General features: G+C 41.3%; 1 protein-coding gene across 7 annotated transcripts in view; it reads right to left on the reverse strand.

Annotated features, from left to right (window-relative positions):
- PKNOX2 (PBX/knotted 1 homeobox 2) overlaps window positions 1-17,675 on the reverse strand; it is a 276,614-nt gene that overhangs the window by 125,952 nt on the left and 132,987 nt on the right. The window contains exon 5 of one of the 7 annotated variants that reach the window (XM_087969714.1): window positions 12,110-12,172. The exons of the other annotated variants lie outside the window; for them this stretch is intronic. The gene's annotated coding sequence lies outside the window, so the exon portion shown is untranslated. The remainder of the gene's footprint in view (window positions 1-12,109; window positions 12,173-17,675) is intronic. 7 annotated transcript variants of the gene reach the window in all.

The following is a 17,675-nucleotide window of genomic DNA, read 5'->3' on the forward strand; positions in this document are numbered from 1 at the left end:
GATATCAGTACAACTTTTATCCCACAGCTAGTTGTCCTGTGGCGAGATTGCCATGATGAATTGTCATAGACACCTCCCAGTCATTTTAGATTCTTAGAAATGTTGGAAACACATTTGCTCTGGTTCAGGGGTGGGATTCAAATTTTTTAACAACCAGTTCTGTGGGCATGGCTTAGGTGGTGGGCGTGGCTTGGTGGTCATGTGACTGGGTGGACGTGGCTTGGTGGTCATGTTATTGGCTGGGCATAGCCAACTCAATATCACTCACATCGAGGCACGCATCTCCTCGCCTGGCCTCTCATGACTGTGGGGATGCTGCAACAGTTGTAAGTGTGAATAAATGGTCATAAGTCACTTTTTTCAGTGCCATTGTAACTTTGAATGGTCACTCCACACAAGCAAAGTACCAGCAAAGGAAGGGAAAAAAAACTTCCTGAGACAGGGAGTCTAGTCCTGCCGAGAATGTAATAAGGGTTAACGGAGAGGCAGTTTCTGTAAGCAACACCAGAATGTTTCTTTCCTGCCTTCCTTACAGGATTAGGCCAGTAATTTCTTCTAACAACTGGTTCTCTGAACTGCTTAGAATGTTAACAACCGGTTCTAGCGAATAGGTGAGGACTGGTAGAATCCCACCCCTGCTCTGGTTGCATCCAAACTATTCCAGCCAGCTGTTCAAACAAAAACAGAAAGCTACTTCCATAAAACTTACTGGGATAAAGTTATGAAGTAATTTAGGCTTCTAAAGAATCTGTTCATCATCCTCTTTTAAACCTCACACTTTCTAACCAGGGAAAGAACATCTGAAATCTTTTATCCTTCAAGGAACATTCTGCTAGCAAGAGCTGCCCACTAAAATTGTAGCTTTGGTGAGACCACAATGTGCAATTAGCTTCCATAATGAAACTAAGTCTGAGTTCTACTTAATATTAAGTTACACTGAACTGACCAAACAAAAGCAACTTAAATTACATCACTTCCCGGCTATTTTGAAATTTGGGGAACATTTGTTAGAGTGACAGCCTCTTAGAAAGGCTAGATTAGTAGAGATGAAACCTGAGCATTGAAGATTGTGCCAAAGTAATTTTCTGTAGGCTCAAAGCTGTAACCACTGGAAGCTGAGGGTGGAAATACATGCAAATGGTAAAGGAAACTCTAAAAGTGGCTTAACATAATGTAACAAAACAAAAGTTGGAAAATCCAAGTTTCTTTCTCCCCCAGGAGCAAGTAGGAACAGTCGGTCATAATTTCACCTGAAGGTCTGATCCCTTTGCCTGATTGTCATACCTCCTGGGTCTCCTGTGACCTTTCCAAACCTTTTAAGTGAGGCCCCCAACCATGAAGTGTAATAGGCCCAGAACTATACCATGAAAAATGCACATTTAGGTTGGAGTTTTTTTGTAATCTCCCATCCGGTCAATAAAACCCATTCGATTAAGTGGGTTACTTTATGGACGGGCAGCACTTTGAGCATCACAACGGTACCTGGGAAAGGAGACGATGAGCATAGCCCGTTCATGTTTCCATTGGAGAAAAACCGGAGCAGAAAGCTAGAAATGCTGAAGACTGATTCCTTATGCTATACCTAAGCAGTTGGGGCCACATGGCTTGCATGGTTAGGGGGCTGGACTGGACGCAGTGGCCCCCAACCTTTTTTGTGCCGTGGCCCGGTACCGGCATCACAAAATGTTCGCGGCCTGGTACCATCATCAGCACGCATGACAAGGCAAGGTGAGCCGAGCGACCGGCCAGCCAGCCGTCCCCCGCTTCTCCCCACCACCTTCAACTCCTCCTTTGTACCTTTGTCGATGGGCTTCGCTTCGGGACGGCTTCGGGATGGTCGCTCGGCTCGCCTTGCCTTGGGTGCTGAAAGAATCCTCGCGCCTTAGTTTCGTTTGAAGCCCCCCCCTTCGATGAAACTAAGGCGCGAGGATTCCTTCAGGATCCAAACGCCGCTTTCCAACCGGAAAAGCTCACCCAGAAGCACTTTCTCATCAAACAAGATGGTGGCGCCCAGCAAACCGGTGGCCCGGTAGGAAATGTTCCACGGACTGGTACCGGTCCGCGGCCCGGTGGTTGGGGACCCCTGGACTGGAGGTGGGCAAGCCCATGTTAGAGACCTGAGTGCTGCCATGGGTCAGGGATGAGCTCCCTCACTCCAGCTCCTGCCCGGGACATGAAAGGAGCCTCCAACTTGGCATCTCCCAGGCAACAGTGACATCACCGGCTAATCTTTTTAACCCAGAAATGCCTTGGTGCTTCTGACACGAGTGCTATGCTACCAAACAATAATCTTCCATAAACTCAGTACAGGTAGTCCTCGACTTACAACCGACTTACAGGTAGTCCTCGACTTACACTCATTGCGTGTCCGTTATTACAACAGCAATTTTAAAAAATCACTCATGAGATTTTTAACATTTACAACCATTGCAGTATCCCCCTGGTCACTTGATCAAAATTCAGATGCTTGGCAATTGGCATGTACTTATGACAGTTGCCGTGTCCCAGGATCACGTGAGCCCCTGGCAAAGCAAAGTCAACGGGGAAGTCAGATTCACTTAAGAACCGTGTTACTTACTTAACAACTGCAGTGATTCACTTAAGAAAGGTTGTAAAATGGGGCAAAACTCTTAACTGTCTCACTTAGCAACAGAAATTTGGGGCCCAATTGTAGTCGTAAGTTGAGGACTACCTGCAAGTCCCTTTCCTCACCCCCACCCCCTTTTTCAAGGCACATGGGATTAGATTTACCACCAGAGAAGAGCACAAATGAGCCTAAGACGGAAGGAAGTGGACACGACTTGCATTCAGATTGCATTCTCCACCAACAGTAAATCGCCTCTACGAGGTTGTGGATCTGGCAAAAAGAATGAAACCTGTCAGGTCATAATCACCTGCATCAAGACTGGAGGAGATTGTCATTATAACTTCAATCCTCCAGTCATTCCGATTTACATGTATAAATAATCCTACTCACTGACATTCACCCTTGAGGCTAATAATAGATTTTCTGTGGGAGCAGACACAGGAAACATAAAATAAGAATGAGGCGCAAAGCAAGTGGCGATATAGAGATGGTGAAAGGGGCCTTTGGAGTAGCTCGGAGGGAGGGAGGGAGGGAGGGAGGGAGGGAGGGGGTGGAATACACAAATGGACCCCCAGCTAAAGCGACAGATGGACAAGTCAGTCCATCTGGGTTTGTTCTGCATGGATTCCTTAGTCCATGTTCCTCTTCCATTTCCAAATTAGCCTTCAGAGTTAAGAAAGCAAAAAGTTCAAATTTATCGGAAATGCAACTTTCGCCAATATAAGCATTTTGGGTGTTCTTTTTTCCCTTCCACGCTGCCTTCTCTAATTTGTACATTTTCACTTGGAATTTGGAGATTTTTGCATAAAGGGTTTGCCTCTACCAGGTTTAGATATGTTTGGTACCTGACAACTAAGCAATTCATATATTGTCAAGATAGGCACACTGAGTTGACTCAGCTAAAAATCCAGACCACACAAAATATCCCTAAAGGCACCCCAAATCCTGCCTTTCTTGTTCTACTTAGCTGTCCTAGAGGAATCAAGAAAGAGAAGTCTATAAATAGGTAAGGAAACCTAAAGATGCTTCAAGGAAAATAGAACATTTTTCCCTCGCCCTACTTATGTCCTCTGTTTTTTCGATAACAAATCAGAACTAGATTTGGAGAATATTTCCTGTACATAGGTAGTCCTTGACTTACAACAGTTCATTTGTTCAAAGTTACAACAGCATGAAAATAGTGACAAGACCTTTTTCACACATACAATCCCCGGGAATACAATTCCCGGCCCATCAACCAGACGGCCTCCTGAAGCTACATTCACGCCCATGGCCGCTGGTCTTCGCCAGGAGGAGGCCCCCACATCTGAGATCCCTGCGCACATACAGGCATTGATGGAACGGGCCATTCGCCAGGGGATAGCAGAGGGCCATTCGCCAGGGGATAACAGGGGGCGTGCATAAGCGCACCAACGTGCCTACCGTCCCTGTCCTATTGTTTCTCTTATTCTTTTATTTTTCTTATATGTACCCATTTCATGTATTCACAACTATGTATACGCTTATACTTATTATCTTGTAAACAATTGGCAAATCAAATAAATAAATAAATAAATAAAATAAACAATCATTACAGCATCCCTGTAGTTATGTGATCAAAATTCAGGTGCTTGGCAATCGACTCATATTTATGACGGTTGCAGTGTCCTGGGATCATATGATGCCCTTTTGTGATCTTCTGACAAGTAAAGTCAATGAGGAAGCCAGATTCACTTAACAACTACAGCAAAATTCACTTATCTCGTTAGCAACAGACATTTTGGGCTCAATTGTGGTCATAAGTTGAGGACTCCTGTAGTGTCTCTGATGATGGGAAATAGTTCAAGAAGGGTTTTATAATGCTGATGGTGTAACAATCTAATGGAAGCATGATTCAAGCATGGTTCTGGACTAATTGCTTGCAGCTTCAACTCATGGGTCTTTGGGGACAGGGATGAAATTAATTTATGGGTTGCAGGTCAGCCCTGATTTTATTCAAATGGTATCTGGTCTCCCCTTCACATTAGAGATTTATGACATGTCAGAATGAGAGCACCTTCTTGCAAAGTTTAAAAGTAATCATTGGTTTTTTTTAAAAAAAGAAGTAGTACTTACAATGGTAATTTGTGACAGTCGTAAAGCAGACCTTTCATGTAAGCAGACCCAGTTTTATGCCCTTTATTGTGCTGACCATCAAGCAAGGGCAGCAGTCATTAAGCAAACCCATTCTTTACTATGGGGCATTTCTTTTTCCAGAAAATGGAAATAAATGCTGGACAAATGTCATACATGCAATGTCATATGACCACGGGGCATTGCACATGTGGGTTGGTTGCTGAGCGCTCAAAATGAAGTCATGTGATTTTAGAACTAGTTTCTAAGTACATTTAGAAGAGGAACTTTGAACAGTTTCTAAGTGTCCGGTCGTAAGTCAAGGACTACCTGCCTTCTATTTATATGACTGCCCAGACATCTGGATAAGACCTTTTTTGAGGAGCCCTTGGCCTCATCTGTGGCTGCCTTCCCTGGGCAGTCAGTACAGCTGCAATTTGGAGCATCTTCTTGACCCTAAAGCCTGCTCTCTCCTGGTCCAGTTGATGGTGATGGGCTTTTGGGTCTTCATTCTTGCACAAGAAAGACTATGAGCAGCTCTCTGCTTAAACAGGGCATAAGTTGAGACACAAGATCTCTCTGGATCTGGTGCTTCCCAACTCACTACTGGTAGCTGCCTTTTCCCCACTGAATAGCTTGATGTTGAGATCTGAGATGATCTTTTGAAGGTCCAAGTATACTCAGAGTCACGAATCCTGGGGGAATTCTATATGAAAGAAGATATGGACTCATCTTTCAAATTATTTATTCTTTCCCCTGCAAGCAGGGGTTACACATTAAAAACAGACTTGCGTGCAAATGACCCTTTTCCAGTGCTCTGAGAGGTTTATTATTTTCATTTTTTTAAAAAAAGAAAATCATGATGTTTTGCAGTCAAATTTGGAAGCCTTCAAAGCTCAAATTTGAAAAACCTATTAAAAAGCCCTATTAATACTTTTAAGTGCAAGAAAAGGAGCAGATTGCGCCTGCTGAGTGAGACTCGATCTTCACAAGATTTCTTTGTGTTTTGTTTTGGATTAACAGTTATTGTGCCCAAGGATAAATCGTCATGTTTTAGCAATGAAGTCCCTAGTGAGCCTGTTTAAAAATTAATTAGCAGTATGCAACAACATATTTGCAATGAATAGTAATTTTTTCCAAGATTCCCTTTGCCCAATCACAAGCCCCCCTCTCTCTACATAGCTTTGCTATTATTTTAGGGGTTTGCTAAGTGGACTCTAAGTGAAAAGTGTCTTGGTTGATTTGCATGTTAATGATTGACAGCAAAGCATCAGAATTTCTCCAGCTAGAAGGCTGCATCAAAGGGCTGAGAGCCACATTCAAAAAATGGATTGGGTCAGGACTTTATGGATGTAGGAAAGAGTTAAGAAATAAAAATTATTTTGACACTTAAAATCCCACAGAACTAAGATAAAAAATAAAAAAGGGGGGACGCACATTTTAGTCCTTTCTCTTTAGTCTGCCAGTTCTCTCCTGAAATCTCTCCTTGTGATTTAATAGATGAAAAATGCTCAGAGAAGCTGCAGAGTGCTGGAGAGATGCTTGTACAATGGAAAGTATTTGCACGAGCCCATTAGTTGCCTTGCAGCTAAGAAATATAAGAACAGCTCTCTTCACCAACATAGTTAGCCAACTATGGAATCTGGGAAGACACATTAAGTCAGGGTTTCCCAACCTTGGAATTTTCCAAGCATATGGGATTCAACTCCTAGAATTCCACTGAGAGTTGCAGAGAATTCTGGGAGTTGAAGTCCATTCACCTTTAATTTGATAAGGTTGGCAAACTTTAAGCATTAAGTGCCATAGGTTGGGAAATCTGACACAGCTACTTCCTTGCAGAGATGTGCAAATTTTTCAACTGACCAACCTTAAAACAGACCTTTTAGATTTAGAACATTTATTATAAGGTTGGAACAGGCCTTTTGAACCTCTAATCTTGAAAGGTTTTGAATTCAAAACTCTTTGCACATTTCACTCTACCAAGAAGAGCAACTTTTCTTTGCTGCCCCTTCTCTGTAAATGCCTCCCCCAGCAAGTGAGTTACATATCTTTCCAGTTGCAATTTTTTAAATTCATCCTTGCCTTTGAAGATTTATTACAGTGGTGGCTGCCTTAATTTATGGCTGCCTGATTACATGGTGAATTTATAATGAATATTTATACTGCACTTTTATTGTGGGTTTTAAAATCAATTAAAAACCGGTAGCCCAGTAGCAATAGGGAACCAAAGGGGTCTTGTTTCACTCTCCACACCACTTTTCAAAGTCATTCCTTAGCATGCTGGCTACTGCACTGGAGAAAAACAAACAACCACAATCAGCTTACAGACATTCCAGTAGTGCCCAAATCCATCAACATGCTGAGTATTAGCAAAGAGGGATGAGGAAGTGAAAGGAAAAACATTCCCTACTCCTAGCATTCATGGAGATAAAATGGATGGAGAATTCTTGGCAACATCTGGAAAGCATCGGTTTTATGATATGTTTCATATCACAGGCTGGTACTTTGAACTGAAAGCTGGTAGCCATGCTTTTTTGGCCCTGGGTGGGCTGCAGACCCCCCACCTTTTCAATCTAAGGTAAAAGGTAAAGGCTTCCCCTGTCCAGTCCTGTTTGACTCCAAGGCGTAGTGGTGCTCAACTCCATTTCTTGGTCAAGGGAGCCAGCGCTGTCCAAAGACATTTTCCGTGGGCATGTGGCCAGCATGGCTATACGCCAAAGGAGCATGGAACACTGTTACCTTCCCACCAAAGTGGTACCTATTTATCTACAGATAGTCCTTGACTTACAACAGTTCACTTAGTGACTGTTCAAAGTTACAATGGTACTGAAAAAATGTGACTTATGACCATTTTTCACAGTTGTGACCATTGCAGCATCCCCATGGTCACGAGATCAAAATTCAGATGATTGGCAACTGGTTCATACTTATGACCGTTGCAGCTTCCTGGGGTCATGGGATCCCCTTTTGCAACCTTACTACAAGCAAAGTCAACAGGGAATCCAGGTTCATTTTATAACCAGGTTACTAACTTATCAACTGCAGTGATTCACTTAACAAATGGGGCAAGAAAAGTTGTAAAATGGGGCAAAACTCACATAACAAATATCCCACTTAACAACAGATATTTGGGGCTCAATTGTGGTCATAAATTGAGGACTACCTGTACTTGCATTTGCATGCTTTTGAACTGCTAAGTGGTCAGCAGCTGGTCCACAGAACGGGACCTCATCCCGTTGTGTGGCTGTCGAGTATCAAACTGTCAAGTGTTCCAATTTTGGGCTCAATTGTGTTTGAAAGTCGAGGACTACCTGTATCTCCCAAAGGTCAATTGCTTTATACTGAGAGTTACACTTGGTTCCGTTATTCTAGTTATTGTTGTCTTCCATTGAGGCCCTGTATATGGCACGAGCCAGAAAGAGGGCTGTGAAAGTATCTGCATACCCTTCTCATCCTGGACATAAACCGTTTCAACTTCTTCCCTCAAGATGACGCTATAGTATAGGGCACTGCATGTCAAAACAACCAGACACAAGGACCGTTTTTCCCCCTGTGCCATCACTCTGCTAAACGACTAATTCCCACAGTCCTGTCAAACTACCTAGTAGGGCTGTATTACTATTGTCCTTCTCATCTTTCCTATTTCCTATATCCTTACCTTCTTATGACTATAACTTTGTTGCTTGTATCTTACAATTTACATTAATGGTTTTATTTAGTATCCTGGTATGATTTATATTGATTGCTTATTTAGTATCCTATGACTATCACTTATGATTATGATGAATGTATTTTTATGATGATGAAGATGATTTATCACTTTTTGCTTCTATGTACACCGGAGACAAATTCCTTGCATGTCTAAACACATTTGGCCAATAAAGAATATCCTATTCTGTCCTGTCCTTTTCTATTCTTGATTGATGCCTTTCTAGGGATTCAAAATGCATTTTTTAATCCTATCTAAAAATGTTAAGAATTGGTGTGTGATGCATACTGTAGGGTCTGAGCTGTGGACCTTCTAACCAGAAAGCCCACAAGCACTGAACAACTTGTGATATTGGGCAGTGTTCTGAAACTGGAGCTCAGGTTTCGTTTCGTTATCTTCAGATGCATTTATTTAAGCCCATGGATTAATCTCCTCTTCTTTTTAAACCACCTGTCTTAGCAAGCATGCCTGCATCATCTGAAACTAAAGGGGGAAAAACCCCCCACTATGCTTCTGGCTTTCAAACTAATTTTTTTTTACAGATACTGCAGATTTAATAGATGAATTAATTGCCTGATATTCAATATACTGTTGGATAATTTTAATAGGAAATCACTTAACATTTCATTTTAAAATATGTAAAGAAGTAAGCTATTAATGCTGGACTTCCAGATATAGTAGAACTGAATTCCTATCACATGAAATCCCATCTTGAGCAGTAACCATGGGTGTTGTAGTCCCACACCAAAATAGGGAACCCTGGCATATAAAAATTTAGCCTGGTTTATCCGTGTTTCTCAAATAAGGGCATGACTGCAAAGATTTTATTAATCCAACCCTATGATACTCTTTGTTTGTATGGGTGTTTCAGTGTTCGTGTGAGTGTGTATTGTGTTTGTGCAAGCATTGGTATGTTTATGGTTCACAATTCAGCTGGAAAGAACCTAAAGCAAGTCATTGTAACAATCAGTTCTAGAGCTCGCGGTGATGAACTGCTGAAACATCTGGAACTAGAAAAGCGGAAGAATCTCCCCAGAACATTCAATTCTGAAGGACTTATGGAAGACCTCATTATTGCAAGCAGGGAAAAACCCTGGGCATCTGAAATATACACATAGTAATTGTTTGACATAAAAAGATTCATTTCCCAGCAAAGACGCATAAAAAATGGAGAACTGTTGATCTAAAGGTCACTGGATACAAACACAGACAAATAAAGGGATGAGCACAAAATCTCAGAAGACTACAGAGGAATTTCCAGTACCAGGAGAATGAGGGATGGATCCCCCCACCCTGAAAGGGGGTGGGAAGAGCAAAACAGCTGGTCTCACCAGGGCTCATTTTTTCCCATAACAGAATTGGAAGGGACCTTGGACTTCTTCTGGTCCAACCTCCTCCTGTTGTGGTTCGCCAGCAGCATGTGTGGACGGCTGAGGTCTTGGAGAGCGAGGACTCAGATGAGGGATGGTGTGATACAGGGATGGGGCCAGGACCACCAGGGAGTGGAGTGCTGCCTTCGGAGCTTGTGGAGGCTAGCAGCAGTGATACAGAGGACCCCGAGGAGCCTGGGCCCAGTGTGCGTGCGCGCAGGGCTGCTCGAAGGAAAGAGCAGCTGCAGCAGCACGGGCGACTCGGGAGTAAGGCTGCAAGGTGATGGCCCCTCCCTTAAAGGATAAAAGTCAGCCCTCAGAAGTGGGATACTTTGCAGGAAGCAAAGAAGTTCTTGCACTTCAAGTCTTGTGGAAGAGACTATCCTGGTTTGTGTTTGGAGACTTTTGATTTTGATTATTTCCTTGCAATTTAATCTAGTGTTCTTGGCAGCCTTGCACAACCTTGGCAAGGCTTGTTCTTATCTGGGACAATTAGTTTTTAACAGCGTATTACTGTGAATTTTGTTCATTCACAGAGAAGCATTAAAAAGGTTTTGCTTTTATTTCTGTTTGGTGTTAGTTTGCTTTGAACGAGGCTTGGGTCAGAACACCTGCTCAAGCAGAGACTCTATACCATTTCAGACAAAAGGTTGTCCAAGCTCTTTTTAAGAACCTCCAGCGATGGAATATCCACAATTCCTGAAGGCAAGCTGTTGTCATTGTCAGGAAATGTCTCCTCTGTTCTAGGTTGGTTTGGTTGCATAATACAGATAGTTCTCGACTTATAACAGTTCGTTTAGTGACTGTTCAAAGTTACAATGGCACTGAAAAAAGTGACTCATGACCAGGAGTGGGATTCAAATTTTTTAACAACCGGTTCTGTGGGCCAGGCTTGGTGGGCGTGGCTTGGTGATCATGTGACTGGCTGGGCGTGGCCAACTCAATATCACTCACATCGAGGCATGCATCTCCTTGCCTGGCCTCTCATGACTGTGGGGATGCTGCAACAGTTGTAAGTGTGAAAAATGGTCATAAGTCACTTTTTTCAGTGCCATTGTAACTTTGGATGGTCACTCCACACAAGCAAAGTACCAGCAAAGGAAGGGAAAAAAACTTCCTGAGACAGGAAGTCTAGTCCTGCCGAGAATGTAATAAGGGTTAACGGAGAGGCAGTTTCTGTAAGCAACACCAGAATGTTTCCTTCCTGCCTTCCTTACAGGATTAGCCCAGTAATTTCTTCTAACAACCAGTTCTCCGAACTGCTTGGAATGTTAACAACCGGTTCTAGCGAATAGGTGCAAACTGGTAGAATCCCACCCCTGCTCATGACTGTTTTTCACAGTTAAGACCTTTGCTGCATTCCCATGATCATGTGAATCAAAATTCAGATGCTTGATACCTGGTTCATATTTATGACTGTTCCTGTGTCCCAAGTTCATGTGATCATCTTTTGTGACCTTCTCACAGGCAAAATCAATGGGGAAGCCAGGTTCATTTAATAATCAGGTTACTAACGTATCAACTGCAGTGATTCACTTAACAAATGGGGCAAGAAAAGTTGTAAAATGGGGCAAACCTCACTTAACAAATGTCTCACTTAACAACATAAATTTTGCGGTCAACTGTGGCCGTAAGTTGAGGACTACTTGTAGAACAGTTATAATATTAAACCAGAATTGGAAGGGTTCATGCCTCAGTCTAATTCTCCAGCTGAACATGGAACCATTTAACTCTCAACCCAATCTATTTTGCAGAGTTTTTGTAAGGAGAAAAGGAGATCTCCAAATTTGTTGTTTTGAGCAATCATAGTTCAGACTGAGAATACATGTATTAATAATAATAATAATAATTTATTTTTTAAAAAGCTAGCAACTACTCAAACCAAATTTACTTTATAAAAGTCTTATTTTTTTAAGCATTGCAGAAGTTTCCATTCTCTATTTTACTGGCTGCTTATACAACAGAATTCTCTTACATGGGATTTCAGATGTATAAAAGATGTAAAGTATTCTTCAATTATTCATGCAGCATTTATATATGAATCTTCTACTGCTGCAGAATTACAAGGGGAAAAAAGAGTGGTGGGAATGAAAAGACCATTGCCGCATTTTTGCCTTTTCCTCTTTTAACTAAACGGGAATAATTTTTCATCTGATGTATAAGATGAAAATGAAGAGAGAACAGACAGACACACAATGACCAATTCAAGCAACCTATGCCTGTTACCCACAATCAAGCTATATTTCCTGGGATATCCAAGGAGTTCTTGGATAAAATTGCAGGATTTTCTATTCAGACAAAGCAAAGCCAACTGTATATCCTATGAGCTATATAGAAAGCAGATTTCTGCACCTTGGTTTATACTTCTAATGCTTCTCCATCTCCGACACTTCACAGAATAAGTTGTAGAGCTGTCTGCAAAGAAAGAAGTTGTCTGTAAAGAAAGAATAAGCCAACCACCAGAAAATGAGTTTTGTGTTCTTCTAAGGTGGTGATGAACATAACTTTAAGTCTCTATGTGGATCAAAAGCAGCTTTGGATGAATTTCCGGTCTGCAGCACTTCGGAGAAGGCAGGAATCCGCGACTGTGCGCGGTTTCTGCCTGTGTTCACTGCCCGTGTGCCCCGAGCCATTTGGCTTCGGGGCTAAGCCACCTCTGTAGAAGGTGGCAAAGACAGGGGGTGGGTCTGGCAGGGTCGAGAGATATCGCACCTCTCTTCCCTAGCCAGCGAAACCCCCTTTTCCAAAGGCAGCTGAGCGGTGGTCAGCAATGGCCGCCACATAGAAGAGCTCAGCCGGGAAAAGAAAGTGCAGGAGGAGCTGTGAAGAATTGAAAGTGATCTTTGCTGACCTGGACAAGTAACAGTGAAAGTATCCTGGAATTTGAAACTTGTTAAAGAAACATTGTTTCCAAAATGTGTCAAGCGGCGAATGTAAATTAAAGGAAAAGCTTTTTTCTTCTTCTTTTCACTCTCCTTCCGAACATGACAGCGATAGAATCTTAAAAGAAAAAAGAAGAGTTTTAACCCGGGATCAAGCAACTTTCAGAAAAGATGTTTTATGTTTTTATGTTCTATGTTTTGTTTGTTTGTTTGTGTATTGTTTTTGAAAAGCAATAAAATTTTAATTAGTAAGAAATATAATTTGGATAATAGAATGAAAAGGAGAAGTTGGGATAAGATATGAAGTTGAACAGATAACATAAATATATATATTACAATTTAGAACTATTTTGTATGTTCTATTGGTTTTTTCAGAAAAGATCTTTTATGTTATTATGCCTTGTTTGTTTGTGTATTGTTTTGTAAAACTAATAAAATTTGTCTTTAAAAAAAAAAAGCAGCTTTGGATATGCTCCACACCAAACTTTTCCAAAGCTCATGGATTTAAGTTCCTCTTTGGTTCTAGGTTACTTCTTTCCTTGATTAGGTTCCAACCATTGTTTCTTGTCTTCCCTTCAGGTGCTTTGGAGAATAAGTTGAGCCCCTTTTCTTTGTGCCAACCCCTTAGATATTGGAACACTGCTATCATGTCACCACTAGAAGTATTTGCTTATTAAAATGCATAGGTGCCAACTTGCAAACTAATGCACAATTTCAAATATATGTAAGTTAAAGAGAAAAAAAAATAACAATACATTTCAGCAGAGAAAACCTCTGATTTGTGTATAGTCTCAGCCTCAAAACCAAATTCTTTATATTGATCGGCAATACAAATCAATTTTTCTCCCTCTTATGACTTTTAAAATGAGCTTGTATTGTGCAACCCTTCAAACAGGCTATTTCTTTAGAGCAGTTCAATAGAAGAACACAAACGTGCTGTGGCTGCAGGTTGCACTTTTGTTTTAAATAACTGTGCCCCAAACCTTCTTTATTTCAAAGCTTTTTATCTCAAAAGTTTTCTTCTCATGACCAGCAGCTGTTCTTTGGAATTATTCTTGGGTTTCTTGAAAATTTATGAAATTGTACGCATAGCGTTCTTGAGTGTCTATGGGGAGTCTCAGTCATCAAGATGATGGTTGTCTTTTTTTTTCTTTGTTTAAAGGCAACTGGACTTTGTTTTTTCTTGAAGAAGTTTCACTTCTCATCCAAGAAGCTTCTTCACTTCATTCCTAAGCTTACTTTATTATTAGTGATGGAAGGATGCTACCACCAAGGTTGATGTTTTCTTTTAGGCCTTTTTTTAAACAATCCCAGCCTTTGCATCCTTCTATAGCCCAATTGATCCCCTCCCCATCCCAAAAGACCAGGCAAGGTGTTCTCTCTTATTGGTTTGTTTTATTAAAAGAGGCATGTGTTCTTAATGTGCCTCCAGGGACTGGAACAAGGATAGCCACATGTAATCCACTGACATCCCACGTCTGAAACAATGCATGCTTTCAAATTTATTTTCAAAATAAAAATTTTCAAGTTTAATCTACTGACAGCTTTCTACATTCAGAACTGATCATCCTTTGTGAAATGGGACATATGACCATCCTGGATTCTGAGACACTTGTAGGTAAACATCAGCAGATGATTCCACTGGACTTCTAGAATCTAGACTTCTTTAAGAGTAGACCTCCTTTCACTTCCTTGTGAAACTAAGGACATCTTTGATCAGGCTAAAAGAGGAATACAGGTAGACCTCAATTTACAACCACAACTGAGCCCAAGTGCTAACTGAGGCAGTTGTTATGTGAATTTTGACCCATTTTATGACCTGACTTGCCACAGTTATTAAGTGAATCATTGCAGTTGTTAAGTTAGTAACATGGTTGTTAAGTGAGTCTGTCTTCCCCATTGACTTTGCTCATCAGAAAGTCACAAGGCCTTTGGGATACTACAACAATCATAAATAGGAACAGTTGCCAAGCATCTGAATTGTGACCATGTGACCATGAGGATACTGCAATGGTTGTGTGAAAAATAACCACAACTCACTTTTTTCAATGCTGTTGTAACTTTGAATGGTCATTAAATGAATGGTTGTAAGTCAAAGACTACCTGTAGCTTCAAGGCAAGAAAATGTGCCATGCCAGGTACCCTGTTAGAATCCTGGCAGCTGCATTTGGCGCATAAGCACCAGTTTTATGGGAATGAATAGGAATCCTGCAACATCACCCTGTGCTTTTGAATGGCTCCAATTTATTCTGATGCAGCTACATAGGAGTAGTGCCCAGTGTTCTTTTCTTCTTCTTTTGCTTTCACGTGCAGCCCGGCATGGGAACTGCAAGATGCAAAACATAAAAATCCTGATAAACATAAGCACAGCTTGATGCTCACTAATTACCCAGCAATACTATTTATATGCTGCTGGCGCTCCCAGAAATGAAGCTTCGACTAAGGGAAGTCCACATCAATATTAATGCTGCCGTTGTCATGTTAATACCTTGAGTTGCGAAGAGACAAAGACACACATTCAGGTAAGGGGAAAAGGAGGGGTGAGGGGAAAAAATAGTCCAGAGGATCACGCGCACGCACACACACACACACACACACACATCCAGGCAGAGAGAAGAAAGAAATCTCCATGAAAGGAAAGATTAAGGTGAATTGTACAACACCTTGTAAATCTTTCTGTCCAGCCAGGGATTTTAAGTTCTATTTACAGCTGAAAATGAAACCACATAAAGTAAGAAATATACTCGAATGGGAACATTATGTCCATGATAAAAGGGGAGGTAATAGATTACAGATTAACAGAGTTGAAAGGGACCTTGTAGGTCATCTAATCTAACCCCCCCTGCACAAGCAGGAGACCCTACGCCATTTCTGACAGATGGCAGTCCAGTCTCTTTTTGAAAACTTCCAGTGATGAAGCTGCCACAACTTCTGTTCTATTGGTTGATTGCTCTCACTGTCAGAAAATTTCTCCTTATTTCTAGGTTGAATCTCTCCTTGATCAGCTTCCATCCATTATTCCTTGTCCTGCCTTCGGGTGCCTTGGAAAATAGCTTGACCTCTTCCTCGCTCTGGCAGCCCCTCAAATATTGGAAGACTGCTATCCTGTCTCCCCTGGTCTTCTCTTCACTAGACTAGCCAGGCCCAGTTTCTGCAACCGTTCTTCATGTATTTTAGCCTCCAGTCCCCTAATCATCTTGGTTGCTCTTCTTTGCACTCTTTCTAGAGTCTCAACATCTTTTTACTTTTAATAGAACTTGTTCATGTTCAGATGTCCTGCACATTCCAGATGGGTTTAAATCACTGCTTCATAGTGCTTTACAGCCCTCTCTAAGTGGATTACAGCATATTGCCCCCAATAAACTCATTTAACTCATTTGACTTTGGAAGGAGGGAAGGCTGAATCAATCTTGAGCTGGCCAGGATTGAACTCCTGGCAGTGGGCAGTTAGCGTGCAATACTGCATTCTAATCACTGTGCCACCATGGCTAAAGATATGGATAAGTGATCCCATTTTCATCCCACCCTTGTTCTGCTGGTTTATCTCATGTATGTCACTTCCATTTCTGAATTAGTGTGTACTTCCCTCCGCCCCCCCAGGCCACAAGACCAGTTCCCATTATTTTGGAATACAAGACGTTTTTCTTAAAAACAAAATCTCTATGCATTACAAATCAAAACATACTTTTTTTTTTTTTACACATGCTGTTTTCTTCAGTTGTTCAACAGCAAAATTGACTAAAGGACAAAAATCAAGGGTAACCATCTTCCAATCTGCTAACGAGATCAAGAGTAGCAAATCAAATCGATCTGTTTATAAATGGAAGCCATATAAAACCTTTCAGCATCTCTGGATGTTACTTCATAGAGTCCTCCTTATAAATCCTTAACTTATGACCAATCACTTAATGACTGTTCTAAGTTATGATGGACCCCACCAGAGCTGCTTATGATCCATTTTCAAAGTTATGATTGCTGTGCTGCCCCTCCCCCCACGGTCACATAATTGCATTATGGGTGCTGGGCAACCAGCTCACCTTCATGGCTGTTTGCAATATTCCGCAGTCAAGCAACCATGTTTTATAATGTTTTTTGCAGTTTCCAATATTTACTTCTAGTTCTGGCAAAAAAAATAAAAATGGCCATTGGGAAAAATGGATTTGTTTAATGACTGCAGTGTTTGCTTAATGACTGTTGCAAAAAAAAAAATATCCCAAAATTCAGATCACACAATGCGTCAATCTATGACTGCAATGACTTACAACCATAATTCTGGGCTTAATCACAGTTGTAAGTTGAGGACTATCTATAGGCAAGATTAAGAAACGTTTCTCTAGACATTCTTCCAGGCACAGAGAAAAATGTCAGGAATTTTCTATATGTAACATCTCTGGTCTATTTGTGCTCTATCATTAAACTGGTAAGACAAAGCAGGCTTAAATACAGCCATGAGGTCTGGTCCTGTGGATGGATTTTTCCCAAGGAAAGTAGTGTGTGTGGCAACATCTTGTGAGCAATTCTTAAAATCAACACTTGCTTATTGCAATTGTTGGAAAGCTTTGTCTTTTTCCTGGAGATCTTAAGCAAACATCACATCCAGGTTCCCCATGAAAACAGCTGTCAAGAGAGCTAGAAATAATGCAAAAGGAAATTCTCCATTTGCTTTGCAGTCCTCTCCCTCATGTTATAGAACAGGACCTGCCAGTTAAGACGTTTCTGGTCCCAGTTAGCAATCACAGTCATTTTTCATCTTGTGCAAATGAGATGAGAAGGGGGCAAAAGAAAGAAGAAAATCCTCTTGGCTGCATGTATTTTAAGAGCCTTCTTCCCTTGGTAGCAGCAGTGCTGCATTCCAGTTCTTTAAGGCACATTAAATTCTCAAACAAGCTTTAAATCACTGCCTGCACCAGAAAGGAATTTCTTTGGAATGAGGTTTGCAGGAGGATCTCTCAGAGTGGTACATAAATACATACCAATAATGCAATTCCTTTTGGGAAAACAGGGAATAGGGGGGAAAAAAAAGACATACTAACCCC

This window comes from Notechis scutatus, chromosome 7 (genome assembly GCF_049901735.1).
Source record: "Notechis scutatus isolate UNSWTSFEM ecotype Mainland chromosome 7, rNotScu1.2, whole genome shotgun sequence".
NCBI classification, from domain to species: Eukaryota; Metazoa; Chordata; class Lepidosauria; order Squamata; family Elapidae; genus Notechis; species Notechis scutatus.